This window comes from Terrapene carolina, unplaced genomic scaffold, assembly GCF_002925995.2.
Source record: "Terrapene carolina triunguis isolate 2854851 unplaced genomic scaffold, T_m_triunguis-2.0 Scaffold242, whole genome shotgun sequence".
Classification (NCBI taxonomy): Eukaryota; Metazoa; Chordata; order Testudines; family Emydidae; genus Terrapene; species Terrapene triunguis.
Window position 1 is genome coordinate 2,370,474 of NW_020664593.1, and position 13,978 is coordinate 2,384,451.

Consider the following 13,978-nt stretch of genomic DNA (forward strand, 5'->3'; position numbering starts at 1 on the left):
TGAGCCCTCATCTGGGAGTAAACCGCCTTGGAAAATGGGTGCTTGAGATAATCAGGGAAGGAAGTTCAATAGAACTCGCTCATTGTCCCAGGTACAAGTTTATCCTTTCCCAAAAGTATATTGAAATAAACCAACACATCATCAAGACTCTTCATAGCGTCAGAAGATGAAGAGTGCAATAGTTTATCTTCCACATGCTGCAGTGGATGCAACCAGTTCTGTGGAGAGCCGGCTATTTTGGACAGGGCACAAGATTCTATGGATTCACAAAGAGAAACTGTATCACGCAGTCTGTTTTAGATCTTGGGTCTCAAGTCCATAAGGAGATTGGTATTCAGATGGAAATACAGAAATCTATCATTACGGTATTATCTTCCCAAAACTTTAGAATGTGAAAATAAACCTTCTAGAGATCTAGTGAAGATATGACTATAGAGTCACCTAGAGATACTTTAGCTTCTGCTACAAGAAGAAGCATTTCCAGTAGAGTTACTCCCGTTTTGGACTCTGCATTTCTACATGGTGTTCACAAATGCCACATCATTCCTCCTTTCAAGTGATAGGGATACACGTCTACTCTCATTGGTATTATTTATCAGGGCCCAGCAGCTGTCCCTTAAAAATCTTCAGAAACATGATTTTAAACAAACAAGTGGAAGGGCCAATTACAGCCCTCACAAAACTCCAGCATCTAAGTTATTGTCCAAGACAGTCTTTTTATTTCAGGAGAGACAAGATTAGCACACCTTATTTAAAATAAGATATCTGGCCTTAGCTCCTGAGTTAGTTCATCTCTTATGTGGATACCCTGCACCATTCTTGCTTTGTTTCCAGCCAGCGATTGCAGCAAATCGCTGTATAAAGATCTTGGTGCAGATCTTCTTTAATATTAAACAGCGACCTGATATTGGGCCCTGAGAAACTGATCATCAGTACATATATCAGACTCCCTGGCACACAGAATATAACTTGTCTCATGTTATGGACTATAAAGAGTATGCCTCTATTTCCAGCAGATAGAGAGGGTTGGAGCGTGTGTGTGTGTGTGTGTGTGTGTGTGTGTGTAAAGCATTAAACCTTCTGTGCTGTTTAGAGAAGTAGCCTTACTCCTGTCCTGGGTAGAAGTGCTAGTGGGTGAGTGGCACCATAGGTGAAAATCTAGAATCAAAATAAAAATCTTAACTCAAACTATACTATAGTCTCTAGCAATAGAAATTCCATGCTTGAACAATAAGTGTATAGTAGTAGGAATATGCTACTAACTACCTGACCGTCAACATGCTGGTAATTGTAGCTTTTCTAATCTTCCTGAACGTTTCACAAAGGCAGAAATTACACACAGTAATAATGGGTCAATTCAGTTATTCTCAGTGAGTAATGGATTCATAAATAAAATTTATACACACCGTAAATGACTGCTTCTTAGAGCAGCCTGTCCTGGAACCCACAAGGGAAGAGAGGCAACTCTTGTGAAGAAGCTAGTTAAACAGAAATTAAAAGGAATAGCCACAAGGGTGAAATGTGTGCAAGCTGCATGGAAACTATTTAAAATCCCATAATAGAAGCTCAAACTAAATGTAATCCCTAAATAACTTTTTTTTTAAAGTAAGCGGACCAAAAAATTGTCAACATGGTGGTAAATGGTGGAGCAAAAAAAGCAGTTAGAGGCAAAAAGGCATCCTTTAAAAATTGGAAGTTAAATTCTCACTAACAAGAATTCTTTTTTCTGTATATCTTTATTTGACAGTTCTCTAGACTAAATAAGCTATACTTCCAAAGGACCCTTTTTTTGCCAGAATAACTGCCTCTACACTAGGAGTTTTAGTGGCATAGCTTTATTTGTTAGCAGTGTGGCTTTTTCACTGACATAACTATGCCAGCAAAACTTAAAGGGAAAAAGGTCTAAATGTCCAGCTGTTGCAGTTGGGAAGAGAACCTTCCAAATGTGACCAGTGTGTAACCAATACAGACATGTCTCTGGTACAAAACTGTTTTGTAGACCAGGTCTCTGAGTTTTTAGAGTCTGAAATAATAGCTCTGAGGTCAACTCCACCATTTATTTCAGTGAGTGCAAACTCAGAAGCCAAGGACAGTATTTCACAGTTGATCAAAGCTTGTAAGAAAAGGAGAGGATATCATATTATGAAGATTCAAACAATTTACCAAATAAATATCCATCACTTTGGTGCATGCCTGCAAGCTGTGGTGAGGAGGCGATTCCTTTCTGCCATCTGCTGCACCCATGCAGCAACCTGGATTGAAGCTTCACAAGAGGGTTGCTTAATACATTACCCATTGAGACAGACCCAGACCAGTGGGGTACAGGAGTCTGGTAGAGGGCAAATATACTGGTCACTGGATGAGTAGTTTTCTATTCCCTGAGTGATCAGAGCAGGGGTTGCACTAGAGTAATCAGGAACCTGCTAGAACCAGTTAAGGCAGGCAGGCTAATTAGGACACCTGGAGCCAATTAAGAAGAAGCTGCTAGAATCAATTAAGGCAGGCTAATCAGGGCACCTGGGTTTTAAAAGGCGCTCACTTCAGTTTGTGGTGGGAGTGTGAGGAGCTGGGAGCAAGAGGCGCAAGGAGCTGAGAGTGAGAGGGTGTGCTGCTGGAGGACTGAGGAGCACAAGTGTTATCAGACATCAGGAGGAAGGTCCTGAGGTGAGAATAAGGAAGGTGTTTGGAGGAGGCCATGGGGAAGTAGCCCAGGGAGTTGTAGCTGTCATGCAGCTGTTACAGGAGGCACTATAGACAGCTGCAGTCCACAGGGCCCTGGGCTGGAACCCGGAGTAGAGGGCGGGCCCGGGTTCCCCCCAAACCTCCCAATTGACCTGGACTGTGGGTTCTTCCAGAGGGGAAGGTCTCTGGGCTGTTCCCCAACGCACATGGTGAATCTCTGAGGCAAGAAAATCCGCCAATAAGCGCAGGACCCACCAAGATAGAGGAGGAACTTTGTCACACCATCTAAATGTTGCTACCTACTAGCGATTTTTTTTTTTATAGTTATTGCTGCTATTGTAAACTTGAAAGTGTTCTATTTCAGTGTTAAATAATATCTTTTCCAATAAGAAATTCTGACCTTTCCTAACCTCTAATTGAGTATCATTCCTTAAAATAAAAATGTAAGGACATATTTTAAAATATTTGTTAATTTTAATTAACATTGTGAGTAGGCATTTAACATATATGGAGTTGAAGGTGAAGGATTAATTGACTTCATTTTCTGAAGGGAAGCATAAGCTTTAAAAAGTTTGGAAATCCTCACCTAAACCACTTCATGGAATGATCATCTCTAGAGATTCAGATAAACATTGACTGTGAATACTGGGGAACCTTGTCCATGCTTGGCACCTTTGCTGCTGTTACCAAAGATGCTGATTTTCATTATTTTAAAAAAGTTATCCTGTCCCTGCACTTTTTTGTTTCCTAATTGTGTATAAAGAGGGCTGAAAAGGGTCTTTCTCAAAACGCTTGCAGTATGTAATCTGGAAAATTCTATAACTAGAGAGTTGGTGTAAATGATGATCCAATAAGAGACAGTGAAAGTTAATCTATCACATTATCCATCATGAAGAAGCTAAATAAATAAATAAATAAACCCACAAACTCAATTTTTAAACCGTCATTTCCTTGTCACCATTAGTGATGGGAGCATCTGACCACTCCAGACTCAACTGGAACAATCAAACTCATTTCAGACACAACAGTGAAAAGCCATCCTAGAGAAGACCACTACTGACCTAGAAATTTACCAGTTTCCTCAGCTATGCACAGGTGCAAATTGCAGATCTTGTGAGCTTACTCTCTACAGACTTCTGCTTTGTTGTCTGCTGATGAAAATCATATATGTACTGAAAACCATTTCACTTGCCATTAAATTGTTTAAAACATTGCAGTGTGAACAAGGCTTAACATATATGCAGCGTTAGACAAAAACTAACTTGGGCTCCTAAGTCACTTCAATGCTTTTGAAAATTTTATGCCATGTCTAGATTGAAGTCTGGATTTTCCAGCTTGCTTAATGTTGGTGTTGCATTGCTCAGCAACTTTTGGTAGGTGTACTTTGTTATGTACCTTCAGATTTTTGGAACAATTTACCAGTGGTAGTGGTGGATTCTCCATCACTGACAATTTTTAAAACAAGATTGGATGTTTTTCTAAAAGATCTATGCTAGGAATTATTTTGGGAAAGTCCTATGGGCTGTGTTATACAGGAGGTCAGACTAGATGATCACAATGGTCCCTTGTGGCTTTGGAATCTGTCACTTCAAAAATAGTCATTTAGTATAATTATTCTCAGCTTGATTGACTGACTTAATGTATTGCGAAATTATTTTTAAAAGCTATATAAATAGGGAAGATTTTTCATCAGTTCTTTGGGGGGGTGGGGTTTCTCCCAGCTATATATTTTTTCCATTAGCCTGCAGTGAGAGATGCTGTTAATCATCTATTATAAAAGTGAGAGGTGGAGAAGCAATCTTTCACAAATTTTTGTCCTCGCCGGAGTTTTCACCTATCCCCGTCATTCAATTGATGATCCTGGAGGCTGTGACACAAACTGTCACCCAAGGTAGCAGAGGGCTGATCACTCTGCTGAATGGGACTAAGAATGCATTACTAGGGTTCACTGGGTCATCAATATAAATATGGCAAATTTTAAGAACTCAGGGAAGTAAGGAAAAATAAAGATAAATTCCTGATTTTTATCAAGATTGACTAGACAGCTGTGATGGGGAATTGACCCCTCCTTGTCTTTCCAAACTCTGCAAAACACAAAATTCTAAAAAAAAATTCAGAAAGGCAATATATTTCCTACTGAGCAAAATGACTTCTCTTCTTCATTAAAATGTCGATATCGTAGCTAGTATGGGTGGTTTCCACAAGATTTTCAGATGTTGAACACTGAATGGGGAGAAGCTTCACCCCAAGCTTAAATCTGTAAAACTCAACTGAAGTTGCTAGGATCTAGGAAAATTTAGGTAGCTTAGAGGATAGAACAAGAGCTATTGTAAGAACAGTGGGTCTTCCTGAAGAAGAGGAAGGAGTGAAGTTGCTTTTTCATAATTTAAGCAAATATGACACCATTATTTTTATTTTTTTTAGATGAATGAACCCACTACAGCGCCTTTTTGAAATCACATGATCAAACCACCAAGAGCAATAATAAAATTCTTCATACTTCCAAAATAATCTTAAAATTAGCCAGGGAAGAAAACTTTAATTATAAAAGGAGAAAATTTTTCCCTCAGACAAAAAGATATGGTATCATGCCTTTTGTTGGAATCAATTTAAACTCTTTAATAATCTGGAGGAATTGATGACATTTCTGCAGCTTGTGGAAAATCAAGATGGATTTAAGCAACTGTGTGATCTCCGTTAACAGAAGCTAGATGAGAAGAGCACAAATGAGCTCTTAAAAGCACCAGTGTCTCCTTTATTTTCTTACTTTAAAATATTTTTATACAACATCTAGCTACTACAGCTGTGTACATTTTTTTGTTACAATATTTTAAAACATTCTTTATTTAAATAAAGCAACTGTTATGAGAAAGGAAAAAGTGATTTTCAATATCTAATTGTATCAATATCTAAGGGCTGCTCTACTTGTATCGGCATAGCTTCATCTCTCAGGGGTGTGAAAAATCCCTATGCCAACCTAATCTCTGATGTAGACAGTGCCAGGTTGATGGAAGAGTTCTTTTGTTGACCTAGCTACCACCTCTCAGGCAGGTGGGTTATCTTCCCTCACAGGAGAACTCCTCCCATTGGTATAGGTAGTTTCTACACTGCAGCTGGGACCCTGAAGAGGTTTAAGTGTAGGCATGCCCATTTAAAATGTTGTTAAATCTTGTTAATGGAGGTTTTTTTCCTCTTAAAGGTTTTGGGAAATAAGGAAAACTTTACCTCTTCCAGATTCTACCACATAATGCAGACAAACAGGATTTATGCAATAGTCTAATTGAATGTTAATCTATCTAATAATCCAGGAAAGGGGCAGGGGAAAAAAAGATACCCAGCTATCTTTTTTTTAAAATTGCATCCAGATACTGCAAGTATACAAGAAACTCATCTTCCCAGAGGACCATAAACTGGGCTGAAAAAAGGTTAGACTGGAAATCTGTGTCTTCTCTTTTTTTATAAGAGGGGAAAATACCAAAAGGGGCTTCTTTCCTTACCAGTTCAAGTAATGCAGGTCTTATCCGATAGTGAGTATAGAAACATACTTACTTACCTTAGTCAACTGTTGATGACCTAGACATTTCCCTTTTTAAATCTGTGTACACCCAATTTAAAAAAGTGCAACATAGTTAACATATAGCTGAATCTCGTCGTGCATTTCGAAAGTATTTCATTTACGATAGCGGATTTTAGTTAGATTCCACACCTAAAGATAGTCTGCTTTAACAACAACAACAAAAAGTACATTGAGTGAGGGGAACATGTTAATAAAAGACTCAAAAGCAATCACTATAATGTAATTAGTGAATATGTAGAGAGAGCTACATCTACAAGAGAAAACTTGACCTTTTGTTTGAGTAATCAGTGCTCGTGCTCTGAAATTGTTCACAGTCTGCAATGGTTAAGGTAATCTAAGATGTGTGAAGTTGGTATCAGCAGTATTATTGTAACAGATCATGCTCCTGTTTGGGATATTTTACAGAATGTAAAGGAGGAAAAATAAGGCAAGTGCTGGACATTAAATGATAGTCTTTTTCTTTTCTTTGTACAGTACCTAGCACAGTGAGAGTCCTGGTTCATGAGTAGCTCTCCTAGCCATTACAATGATATGATATTCTATTATAGAACCGGAATATCACAATATTTTAAAAAAGATGCACTCAAATATATAAAAAAGAATTATGTGGAAGATACAAGTGATGCTGCTCCTTGTGAAACAGCTTAAGCAGTAATCTGAGGAAGATTGTTTGATATAGCTAATAATTTAAAGAAAAAACAAACGGAAAGAATTATTTTGTAAAATTGGAAGCTCTTCACAAAGATATGCTAAATCAAAAGCAGTACAGAGCACATATAAAATTTAAAGGGATAATTTATTATATTATTGAGTGAAAAGTTATATAAAATAAAGCTAGCTACAATAACCTTATTATGATAGAGTGAGACAGTGATAACATTCTGGATTTTTGTCTGAGAAGGAGAGCTCATAAGAAGGTAATTTGTCAAAACAGGAAGGGGGGAATGAGAGACTTTAGATCAGTTAAATCATCTTTTCAGGACTAATACCCTATTTATACATCACAGTCCTACAGTGTTGGCAAAATTAATATTTACCCCCCTCCACCATATCATGTAAAAACCACCTCTGTCATTTCTAGCAGAAGATTATTCAATTAAATTAGAAGATCCAATATCTAGAGCCAAGATTTAAAGGGCTATGAATGAACACCTTAAAGCTTTAGAAAACCCCAGGGCTGGATGGCTATAAAGCCAGCCTATGATGTATGTTGAATTGCATCCATTCAATCAGTTGAAGAAACAGGAATTTGTTCTTTTTATCTGTTGATGCAGAGAAGGCGCTGAGCTGAGTTGAGTGACCATTTTTAATAGCTTGATTTGCACAAAATGTCCATCTTTACAAAACAAGTGAATGCCTTATACTGAACTCAGAAAGCTGGTATTCTAGTAAGTGAATCCCTTGAAAGGGGAGCAAAATGAGAATGTCCAAGTTCAATACTTTTATTTGCTCTAGTTACAAAGCAGCTGTCTGGTCTTACTATAAATGTTACAGGACCCAAAACTAAAACCATAGAACAAAAACACCATCTGTGCAGATGGCATTTTATTATATCTTACATAACCCTTATCTTCAGTACTTGTACCTCTCCAGGGACTTGCTAGCCTTAGTCATGTCTTGGGTTGTAAGACATGAGGCAAAATACAGTGTTATTGCCTATCAAGCAAGAAACTACAGTGAAAATCAAAACTTGCTGTAATTTCTCATTGGCCTCTACAAAAATAAAACACTTAGGGTTATGTATAACTGACACAGTAGACACACTTTATAAGATTAACTTCCCTGTTCTGCAAAAATTCCAGGAGGAAGCCAAAATCTGGCATGAACTTCATATGAATTGTTTAGGAAGATGGTGTGCGATACGTGTTAAGTGGCTGCCTTGTGTCTTACTTTTTCTATGTGCTACAAATAAAAACACTTTGGAAATATTGAGGGGGTGGAGGGTGTCGGGAATGTTGCTTGTTTAGGGTTGCCAGCCTTCCAGGATTGTTCTGGAGTCTCCAGGAATTAAAAATTAATCTGATTAAAGATTGTCATGTGATGCCTCCAGGAATACGTCCAACCAAAATTGACAACCCTGTGCTTAATTCTTGCAGGCCTTTAAAAACTCTCACCTTAAACAGATAATTCTATGGTAACCCTCAGAACAAATTCGGATGTGAAAAAAATTGGGTTTTGGATGAGTACGGGAAGATTTAAATTGGAGAATAAGAAATATAAACTTACACATACTTTTAATCATTGGCCAAGCTTGCAAAATCCTGTGTTAAACTTGATATCATTTTTCTGTTTGGATGCAACAGAAGACTTTTGAACACCACATCCAATCAATTTCAAAATTTAGGGGAATGTTATACATATCAGTTGGTAGAACTCTGTTTATTTTTGTGAAAATTGAAACACGAATTGGAAAATGGGGGATACATGGATCCCCTGGCATCTGGTTAGTAGTCCAAGCAACTTCAGTCACATAATCCTCTAAAGATGAAAGAAATGTTTGATGGCATCCACTAACATTCTTGCACAACAGTACCCCATCTTCCCAGTAGAATTTAAGACATTGATACCCTGAATAACTTATCTGCCAGACAAAATGAAAAGAAATAATAATGGGGGTGGGACATTTCACCCACCAGCACTCCGGTCCCTGTCTCATCAGACTCCTTGTCTCAATCTACTCCTTTCCCTCCCTTATGCGTTCAAATCTGATGGCTTCTTCCTTCAGGCAGCTTAGCTGCCAGCTGGGGTTGGGGGAGGGGATGGGTCATTGAGAGCATAGGAGAGACAGGCTCCCTGTTCTCAGTTCCAGTGCTTGGCTCCACCCTGCCCTGGAGCAGTTATTACAGGGAAAGTTCTTCTGAGCCCCTGTAGGCCTGGGCTGGAACGATCACTCGCTCTGTGGAGTATGGCACAGGCACCATCTGACGAAGCACAGAAGCTGTGAAGGGATCGAGCATGCTTAGTGAGGATGGAGTCTTCAGAGTTTTTAAAAGTTAAAATAGAAGTCTCTAAAGAGCACGTGTGAGCTGCCATTTTTCAAAAGCTTATAACTTGGCTAGATATGTACAGATTTTTGAAGATGGCATCCCTGACACAAAGGCCAATCCCATGTGAAATTTCAAGTCCCTGCTTCAAAGCATGGAGGTGTTGGAGCTGTTCAAAAAAAGTCTCAAGAATTTCTTTAAACAACAAAACAATAGATATTTTTCCTAGCCTTGTTCTCTGACATGGCTGAACCATTTTGGCTGAAAATTTTCCAGAAAATGTGAGCCTGAGGCAGACATCCGGCATGGAAAATTTCAGCCCAAACAGTTTAGGTTTTTCAGAGTTGTAAGCAACTGAAAGCAGTGTCTTATATTTGGAAGTGTGGGGCAACCTTAATAACAGGTTGTGATACCATCCCTTTAATATGGACTCAACCACAGAATTCTTAATAGAAAGTATTTAAATGTTTTCAAAATGTAATTGTACTGAGAGAGATTAAGTTCTCTCAAGAAATAGTCATGGGAATAGACAGTTCCAAAGTAGGGAATGCAAAACTTAGGCCATGTTTACACTACAAAGTTAAGTCGATTTGATGTAAGTTGACATCAAGCCTCTGATTTAAGCAAGTCGATCTTGCATGTTCACACTACGCTCATTGTGTCGGCAGAGTGCATCCTTACTAGCAGAGATTGTATCGACGCATGGAGCACTGCACTGTGGGTAGCCATCCCACAGTGCACATAATGGAGTGGAATTTTGGGTTGGGCTTGCAGTGCCTTATGGGACCAAAATGTTGGTGCAGATGGTTATGGGAAATGGCGTTAGCCTCCCATGATGCACTTACCTCCCTCCCTCCCTGAAATCAGCATCAAACAAACCAAGTCTTTTTTGTGCCTTTTTTCGTAAGCCTGGGTTACCCATGCAGACGCCATATCACGATAAGCATGGACCCCGCTCAGCTGTACACTGTTGTTGTGAGCATTACAAACACCTTGCGCCTTATCCTGCAGTATTTACACAGCCAATACAGGAGCTGCTGCATGGAACAATGTGATGCCACGCAAGCAGCCCTGCTGGAAGACCTAGAGTGGAGCAATTCGCAGTTGCTGGTGACCGTCATGCATCACCTTGACATGGTTGAGTGCCGTTTTTGGGCCTGGGAAACAAGCATTGACTGGTGGGACCGCATCATTATGCAACTATGGGATGATGAGCAGTGGCTGCAGAACTTTCAAATGTGTAAGGCCACTCTCCAGGAACTGTGTGAAGAGCTTTCCCCAGCCCTGAAGCGCAGCAATACTAAAATGAGAGCTGCTCTAATAGTGGAAAAGCGAGAGGTGATAGCTCGGTGGAAACTTCCAATGCAGACTTCTACTGGTCAGTGGGGCATCAATGTGGAGTGGGTAAATCTACCATGGGATCTGTTGTGATCCAAGTTTATAGGGCTATCAACAGACTTCTGCTAAGAAGGGTAGTGACTCTGGGTAACGTGCAGGACATAGTGGATGGTTTTGCATGATGGGATTCCCTAACTGCGGTGGGGCGATAGACAGAACACATATCCCTATTGTGGCACCAGACCACTTTGCCAAAGAGTACATAAACCAAAAGGAGTACTTCTCAATGGTGTTGCGAGCTCTGGTGGATCACCAGCATCATTTCACCTACATCAATGTGAGATGGTTGGGAAAAGTGTATGACGTACGCATCTTTAGGAAAGATGCAAGCAGGGACTCTTTCCAGACTGCAAAATAACCATTGGTGATGTTGAAATGCCAATCGTGATCCTCGGAGACCCAGCCTATCCCTTGCTCCCATGGCTCATGAAGCCATACACAGGCAGCCTGGACAGCAGTAAGGACCAGCTCAACCATAGGCTGAGCAAGTGCAGAATGGTGGTGGAATGTGCCTTTGGATGTTTAAAAGGTGGCTGGCGTTGTTTGCTTACTAGGTTAGATGTCAATGAAAGCAATACCCCATTGTTATTGCTGCCTGCTGCGTGCTGCATAATATCTGTGAAACAGAGGGAGAAAAGTTTCGGGGGGTGGGGGTTTGAGGCAGATCGTCTAGCAGCCAGTTTTGAGCAGCCAGACTCCAGGGCAATAAGAAGAGCACATCGGGGGGCTCTGCATCTCTGTGAGGCTTTGAAAACAAGTTTCAGCAATGAGCCAGAGTAACGTGAGACTTACTGGTGTTGTACCTTACCAAACTGTCCCCTCCAGTGCATTTTCTTCCCTGTAAACTCCACCCCCACTAATCACTGTGTGTTGAATGAATAAAGAGCCTTTTCTCCTCAATCTGTGAAGTTTTATTATGCACACCAACACACAGAGATAGCAAAGAAAAGTAAGATAACCTGGAGCAAAAGGGCTGATAAAACTGTGGGGGGAGAAACAAGGAAAACTTGCTTACAGATGCACTGCAATAACAATCAAAGGTGTGGGAATGGGCGTCTTCTGCTCCTTGTACCCTCCCCTAGTGTTGTGTCCATGTTCTCAGACAGTGTCATCATCCATGCTCTGAGCTCTGTCTTGTCACTCTTGAAGGCGTGCATTAACTCATTGATCATGTCCTCCTGAGTCTCCTTTTTCTGCCTTCTAATCTGGGAAAGTCTCTGGCCCGGTCTGGAGGATGTGCCGATGGACAAGGTTTCAGCTGCAAGGAATACAAAGCACAAGAGTAGCATTGACAATGTTTCTGGCAAGGTTAATTCTTTTTATTAAAAAAAACCAACACCCCTCAATACACTTCCGTGCAGGCCACAACGTAATCACAACTGCTGGCTGTTGCAAGAGTCGGTTTGCTGCTCTAGCCATGGTGAGTAAGGCCATGAGGCATGGGCAAGAGGTCTTGTGCTGCTGTTTTTGTGAAGACATCCTTGGGATCACAAGTTGGAACTTGAGAAAAGCCCCCTTTCCCCTAGCAACGTGGATAGTCCTTGAGGACAGGCACCAGTGTAAAGCCCCCCAAATAGTTTGTATTTTACAAAAACAGCACTGGGTTTGGGGGGGAGGGAGACAAACAGGAAGCCGCCACCCCCCCCCCCCCCCCCCCATTCTGCTTGCAATACACGGTGATCTCTTCCAACTACAACCACGGCACGTTTGGGAAAGTGTGGTCGTGTGACCCGGATTTCACCAAACGGGGCGGATTACTTGTTGAATTGTTTGCGGTTTAAGGGCTAGCATTCAAAACTTCCCCCGTTTTCAGTAGGCGATCCTATGCGATATCACTCTCCTGAGGGTAACAGGCAACAGGGGAGCAGATGCTCAAGCATGTACAGACCTGGTCCTTAAGCTGCAATGCTGTGTGCTGCAATGATGCCAGCAGAGTTAATACTGGAGTGGCGCGGGACAGTGTCCTACCATGGTGGATGAAATAAGGCAGCCCTTCCCAGAAACCTTCTGTAAAGGATTGCAGAGTACCTCCATGAAAGCTTCCTAGAGATCTCCATGGAGATGCACGTAAACAGTCTTTTTCGGAGAGCACCCTCTGCGTAGCTGCAGTGGCCACTGATACCCATGACACCTACTTTTTTGTTCAGATTAAACATAAAAAATAATAGCATGTAACCCCTACAGTTTGATTGGAAATGTGTGCTCGCCAGAAGTGCCTTCCCCTGCATCACGCTCCGCTGCCAACTGGTCCTGTGAAGGGATGGGCTCAAGGGTTAAAACAGTTCTTGGCTCTCTGGGAGAATGGATCCTCTCCTTGCCTGCCTCACATTCTTCTCCTTCTCCTCCTTGTTTGAGGACACCCAGGGCTCCTGGGAAGTATCCACAGAGCATTTTGTGGTAGTGGTGGCATCGCCGCCGAGAATCGCATGCAGCTCCTCATAAAAGTGGCGTGTCTGTGGGGCAGCACCAGAACGACTGTTCACCTCCTGTGTACCTCACTAACGTGCAGTGGAGTTGAAAGTGCTCTCCAGAGCGGTCACAGTGGAGCATTGTGAGATACCTCCTGGAGACCAATTCATTCGAATTGCACAACGCAGTGGTTACACTATCCTCATGTCGACCTGTGGATGTCGAATCAAGTGCTATGCCTGTCATGGAGGTGGAGTACAGAAAGCAACTTTACAGCCACTTAGGTCGGCAGAAGGGACTCTCTGTTGTCTAGACATATACATTATTAGATTGAGTTAACGTAGCTTATGCCGACCTAAGTTTGTAGTGTAGACCAGGCCTCAGAAAAAACATTAACATTAGGGAAATATCCTCAGACTTCCAAACTCTTACTCTAATATATGTCTACACTGCAATAAAACATCTGCAGCTAGCCCATCTGCAGCTGACTTGGGCTCACAGGGCTTGGACTGCAGGGCTATAAAATTGCTGCGTAGATGTTCAGGCTTGGACTGGAGCCTAAGCTATAGGATCCTGTGAAAGGTAGGGTCTTGGAGCTGAGCCTTGGCTTCAGCCTGAGCCCAATTGTCTACACTGCAATTTTATAGCCCTGCAGTCCAAGCCCCACAAGCCAGAGTCATCTCACATGGGCCAGCCACAGGTGTTTATATAAATAAAACATTTTTCAGCTTCTGTGGAAGAATTTTAAAACTGGGTGGATTCTTCTCAAATTATGGGCAGAATGTTCTCAAGAAGACTCTTGTGACAAGAAGAAATCATACAATGAATGGAGAAGAGGAAGCCAGAGGAGGAATTCAAAGAGGGTGCAACATGCTCAGATATTTGGGATAGGAAAGTCTTTTGGATGGGCTGGAGTTGGGTAATGTAT

At 41.2% G+C, this 13,978-nt stretch overlaps 1 protein-coding gene across 1 annotated transcript in view; it reads left to right on the plus strand.

Moving 5' to 3' along the window:
• The window catches only part of USF3 (upstream transcription factor family member 3), a 69,843-nt gene that overhangs the window by 15,812 nt on the left and 40,053 nt on the right, over window positions 1–13,978 (plus strand). The window lies entirely within an intron of this gene.